The sequence below is a fragment of the Coffea arabica genome, chromosome 3e (assembly GCF_036785885.1).
Source record: "Coffea arabica cultivar ET-39 chromosome 3e, Coffea Arabica ET-39 HiFi, whole genome shotgun sequence".
NCBI lineage: Eukaryota > Viridiplantae > Streptophyta > Magnoliopsida > Gentianales > Rubiaceae > Coffea > Coffea arabica.
The window spans coordinates 21,232,812-21,238,811 of NC_092315.1; positions in this window are offsets into that span (position 1 = coordinate 21,232,812).

Sequence of the window (6,000 nt, forward strand, 5' to 3'; positions counted from 1 at the left end):
CCTCAGGTTGTGCTTTGGCAGGACGTTTTCTCTTTTCACTGCATTGAGCAGTTGGTACATCGGCCCGTACCTCAGTCCTTGTTCTTGGTGATTTTCTGGTGGAAGGCTCAGCAGTTTGCTATTCATCAGATTGCTCAACAAAAGGCTCAGTGGTTTGTGGTTTCTTTTTGGCAGATTATTTCCTTTTTTCACCAATAGTTTCTGTTCCCTTTTTGGTTGATTTCGTGATGGAGGGTTCGACAATTTCGACATCTTTATCTCTAAGCCGAGTAGTACGTTTGGCACCAGCAGATCCTCCTCTTATTCTAATCATGATGATATGTATGGTATTTTTGTTGCAGATTATGATGCAAATGTGTATGAGATGGATTTAGAGTGCGGTATAAACTACAATGTGTGCTTGAATCGTCCAGAAGGAGTGAATTTCAAGTGACTAGAATTTCGGCTGACAATTGAAATTTATGGGGCGGTTGGCAGTTGGAAAAAGTAATGAGAATGAATGGACACTTAATAGGGATGTGATGGTGTTGGACAGATTAATTTCTTGAAATTTATTAAAAAGAGAGATGAATTTTGAAATTTGAAAGTGAGAGAAGAGAAAGGGTTACATCCGAGACAACGGTTAAAAATGAGTTGAATGAATGAGAAAATTGCTTTATAATACGCATCTTTTGAGTGTCGGACGGCCGAACGAAGAGAAGCGTCTGACACCATCGTCCGAAAGTAAAATTTTTTGGAAAATAGCTAAGAACACTGTCAAACGTCCGTTCATCAGATATTGGATGTCCAATAAAGTGTGATCAGAGAATTTTCAGAAAAACTTTTTCACAACTCCCAATTTTGTTCTCAAAAATACAAATTGATCCAGTGGAAGGACTTTTGTAAGAATGTCAGCATTTTGATTTTTTGAGCAAACATATTGTACACAAATTTCACCCTTTTGAACAAGATCACGAATGAAATGATACTTTATGTCTATGTGCTTTGTCCTAAAATGTTGAATGAGATTTTTTTTGTCAAATTTATGGTACTAGTGTTATCACAATATATAGGCACATAATCTTACATTAATCCAAAATCATTTAAGATATTTTTCATCCACATCAATTGAGTACAACACGTACCGGCGGCAACATATTTCACTTCGACCATAGACAAGGAAATAGTATTTTATTTTTTACTCAACCAAGACACTAAGTAATTACCAAGAAAGTGACATGTACCACTTGTGCTCTTCCTATCTATTCTACAATCACCAAAATCAGCATTCGAAAAATCACATAAAGGAAATTCAAGGCATCTTGAATACCAAAAATCATAGTTCAAGGTTCCTTTCAAGTATCTAAAGATTCTTTTTACAGCAATCAAGTGAGATTGTTTTGGACAAGATTGGAATCGAGCACACAAGCAAACAGCAAACATAATATCTGGTCTACTTGCGGTTAAATAGAGTAAGCTGCCAATCATACCTCTATACTTCTTTTCATCTATATTTATACCTTTTTCATCTTTGTCAAGTTTGGTAGACGTGGACATTGGTGTTCCAACTTGTTTTGAATCCTACATTCCAAATCTTTTGAGCAGTTCCTTGGTGTATTTAGCTTGATTGATGAACGTACCTTCTTGGGTTTGAACCACTTGGAGCCCAAGGAAGAAATTCAATTCTCCTATCGTACTCATCTCAAACTCTTTTACATAATATTGGAGAAATCCTTGCACAAACATTCATTAGTAGCACCAAAGATAATATCATCAACATATATTTGTACAATAAGGAGATCATTGGAACTTTGTTTAGTGAAAAGAGTGGTGTCCACAATATCTCTTTTAAAACCATTCTCAATCAAAAAAATCACTTAAACATTCATACCATGCTCTTAAGACTTGCTTTAATCCATACAAAACTTTTGAAAGATTAAATACATGATTTGAAAATGTTTCATTTTCAAAGTCGGGAGGTTGGTCAACATACACCTTTTGATCAATAAAATCATTTAAAAAAACACTTTTAATATCCATTTGAAATAATTTGAAATCCTTGAAACATGCAAATGTCAAAAATATTCTAATTGACTCTAGTCTAGTTACGGGAGCAAATGTTTCATCAAAGTCTATTCTTTCTTTTTGAGCATATCCCTTAACTACAAGTCTAGCCTTATTTCTCACAATTTTACCTTTGTCATTCATTTTATTTCTAAAAATCCATTTTGTGCCAATAATAGGATAATTTTGAGGCCTTTTAACTAATGTCCAAATTTAGTTCCTTTCAAATTGATTTAGTTCGTCTTTCATAGCTAAAATCCAGTTTTCATCTTTCAAAACATCAACAACATTTTTAGGTTCAAAGTGCGAGACCAAGGCAAAATTATCCATCAGTTGCTTAGCGGAGGAACGAGTTCTAACCTCTTCGAATGAATCACCAATGATAAGTTCCTTGGGATGATTTTGAGCAAATTTTCAAGCCTTTGGAAGATCCTTGAGTTCATCATCATGTTTGTCTTTTTCTTTCAATGTTTGATTGTCTTGGGGATCATCTTCCTTTGAGCTTCTTCTTGTGGAGTATTGCCTTGATCATGAATTGTGAGCTTCTTGAGTCCTTCTTGAATACCTACATCATCATCCTCACAACCACTTTTGAAAATATCATCATTAGATTCATCAAATGTGACATGTATGGCTTCTTCAATAACAAGAGTCCTTCTATTATAGACTCTAAAACCTCTTTTGTTCTCACAATAATACAAGAAAATACATTTATCAGATTTCTTATCAAATTTTCCAAGGTGTTCCTTGAGATTTAAAATAAAGTATTTGCAACCAAAAATTTTGAAATATTCAACAATTGACTTTTTATCAAACATCAACTCATAAGAGGTTTTGTTCAAAATTGGTCTTAAAAGAACTCCATTCATTGCATAACAAGCCGTATTAACTGCTTCGGCCCAAAAATATTTTGGCAAGTTACATTCACTTAACATAGTTCTTGCGGCCTTTTGAAGAGTCCTATTTTTTTTCCAACAATACCATTTTGTTGAGGAGTTCTTGCAATTGAAAATTCATGTGTGATCCCATTGTTATCATAAAATTCTGGAAAATCACAAAATTTAAATTTCGACCTATTGTCACTTCTAATCTTGATAATTTTCAACCCAATCAGATTTTGAACTTTTGAAAATGAGAAAACAAAATTTTTGAAAGTATCATCTTTGTAAGCAAGAAACATCACCCAACTGTATCTAGAATAATCATCAACAATAACCAAACAATATCTTTTACTACCCAAACTAACAATTTGTGTAGGACCAAACAAATCAAGGTGTAAAAGTTTCAAAGGTTTTGAAGTAGAAATATATTTTTTGGGTTTAAAAGAAACTTTGACTTATTTTTCAAATTGACAAGCATAACAGATTTTGTCCTTTTCAAACTTAATTTTTGGCAAACCTCTGACAAGTTTCTTTTTAAAAATTTCTTTTAACAAATCCATGTTGAAATGACAAAACCTTCAATGCCATAACCAAGGGTTTTCATTTGCAACTTTAATATATTTAAAACTAGAAGAATCAACATTCTCAAGGACAACTACATAAATGTCATTCACTCTTTTTCCTTTGAAGATGATGTTAAATATTGAGTCAAGAACAAGACATTCATGCTTTTTAAATAACACAAACAGATTTCTATCACACAATTGACTAACACTTAATAAGTTATAACTCAAATTATCAACTAGAAGAACATTGTGAACAAAAGTTTGACCATTCTTACTAACATCTCCTACTTTAACTGTTTTGGCTTTATTATCATCTCCAAATATCACTTTTCACTTGATTTTGGCTTGAGTTTGATGAATTGTGATGGATCACCAGTCATGTACCTTGAACATCCACTGTCTATGAATCATTTTGATTTCTTCACAATATTCATCAAGTTCACCTACACACAAATTCACAAGATAATATTTGGTACCCTTTATTTTTTGGATTTTTGAGAGTTAGCATTATGTCTAACTATTCACATGCATTTCATGTCATTTCTCATATTCTTCCTTACATAACAATTACTTTTCATGTGACCAATTTGGCAACAAAAACTACACATAGTTAGCGAATTACTTGCATGGACAGGTTTAACAAATTTGACTTGTCTTCTCTTATAAATGGTTTGCACTAGAATTCAACCTTTTCTCATGAGTGTCAAAATGAGGTTTTGATTCATTCCTTTGAGAACAACTTTGTTTCTTGTGTTGAGGCAATTCATTTAGACCATTCATTTTTCTTTTCAAGTCACTTTGTTCCTTTTTGAACAAATCACAAAGCTTTATTTTTCTATCAAGCTCAAAAAGTAAAACAATCTCATTCTTTTTGAAGTAATCATTTTCAGCTTTTAACCTTTTGTTTTGTTGAAAAAGATTTGCATTATTTTGAAGCAAAAAACTAATTTTCTGTTTTAGTTACTTGTTTCTAGCATAAGATTCTTTCAAGTTATCATGCAATCTCTCAATAAAAGGTTCAATATCATCTTCAGATTTATCATCACTAACAGGTTGAGAGTTGCAAGTAGTTATCTCATCATTACCAATACCCATGAATGCCATTTGAGCAGATTCTTCTTCCTCTTCAACATCACTATTCGAGTTGCAGTCATTCCATGTGATTTGAAAGTTATTGAACGTAGGTTTTCATTCAACTTTTCGTTCTTTTTTCTTCTTCATTGGGCACTCACTCATGCAGTGTCCAAATTGGCCGCATTCAAAACATTTATCAGCTTACTTTTTATTGGCCTCTAGCTTTCCTTTATTTCTTGCATTGTTGAACTGATTTGGAAATGAGTTACTAGGTCCTTCTTTTCTGAATCTCATTTTGTTGAGGATTCTTTTGAAGTTTCTTGTGATGAGAGCAAGATCATTGTCATCAACTTTCACATTTTCTCCATCTTGAGAAGCCGAGTCATCATCATCTTGAGAAACTTTTAAAGCAATGTTTGTGACACCTCGAATATTAGGAGGTTGTTTGTAAAGAAGATACTAAAGTGTATTTCCTCGAATTGTAAAATCTCTCACGTTTTTCTTAAAAATTTCCTTTTATTTAGAAATTATTCATTTATTAAAGCCCTACCACCCAGTCACTCCACAATAAGTGCAAATGAACCTAAAAAGTAGGGTTTCACTTTTCGGTTTCAAGATTGGAGCAAATTAGGGTTTTCATGATTTTTCGTAAGATGATTTTTCGGTACGGAGTAAGGATCAAATTTGGTGATTAAAAGTGACTTTTAGGTGAGAAATAATATGTGATTAGGAGCAATGATATAAGGTTAGTGAATAGGAAGTAAAAATCCTAATATGTGTGTTTTAAAGAAAAACGGCGCGAACCGACGGGTACCGCGCGTTACCGATTGAACGCACCACTTGACCACCACTTCTTACCACATGAGCTCATTAATACTTGAGCAAAATATCCCCTCAATTCCAGCTGGCTTTGACCGAAATTTGTGGCCAAAAATGCAAGGGAAAGTGAGAGAAATTTGCATGGCTTTGGTGGTGCCAAGTGTCACCACCCTATGGCTCTTTGCTTATTTTTTTTTTCTTGCCATTTATCCTTCATTTCAGCTTCATTTCCTTCATTTCTTTTCTGGTTTTGGCCGAGCTTAAGAGGGAGAGAAAGAAAGCAAGAAACAAACTTCCTTCTTCTTGATTTGCACCATCCAAGTGAGGAACCAAAATTCTAAACCGATTAAAGTGGGAGTTGTGAGCTTGAGAAGCTAAGGGAACCAAGAATTCCAAGAGGAGGTGAAGTATCACTCTTACAAGCTTTATTTGTTGAGGTATAAGGCTAAACCATGGCTTTGGTTCTTTTATTTTGATTTAAGTTGTTGTATAATTCATGTTGTGGTTGGATTAGTAGTGAAACAAGTTGTTATGATGATTTAAAGGTGATATATGCGAGTTAGGGTTTGAGGTATTTGCTGTATATACTTGTTATATGGATGATATATGTTGTATTT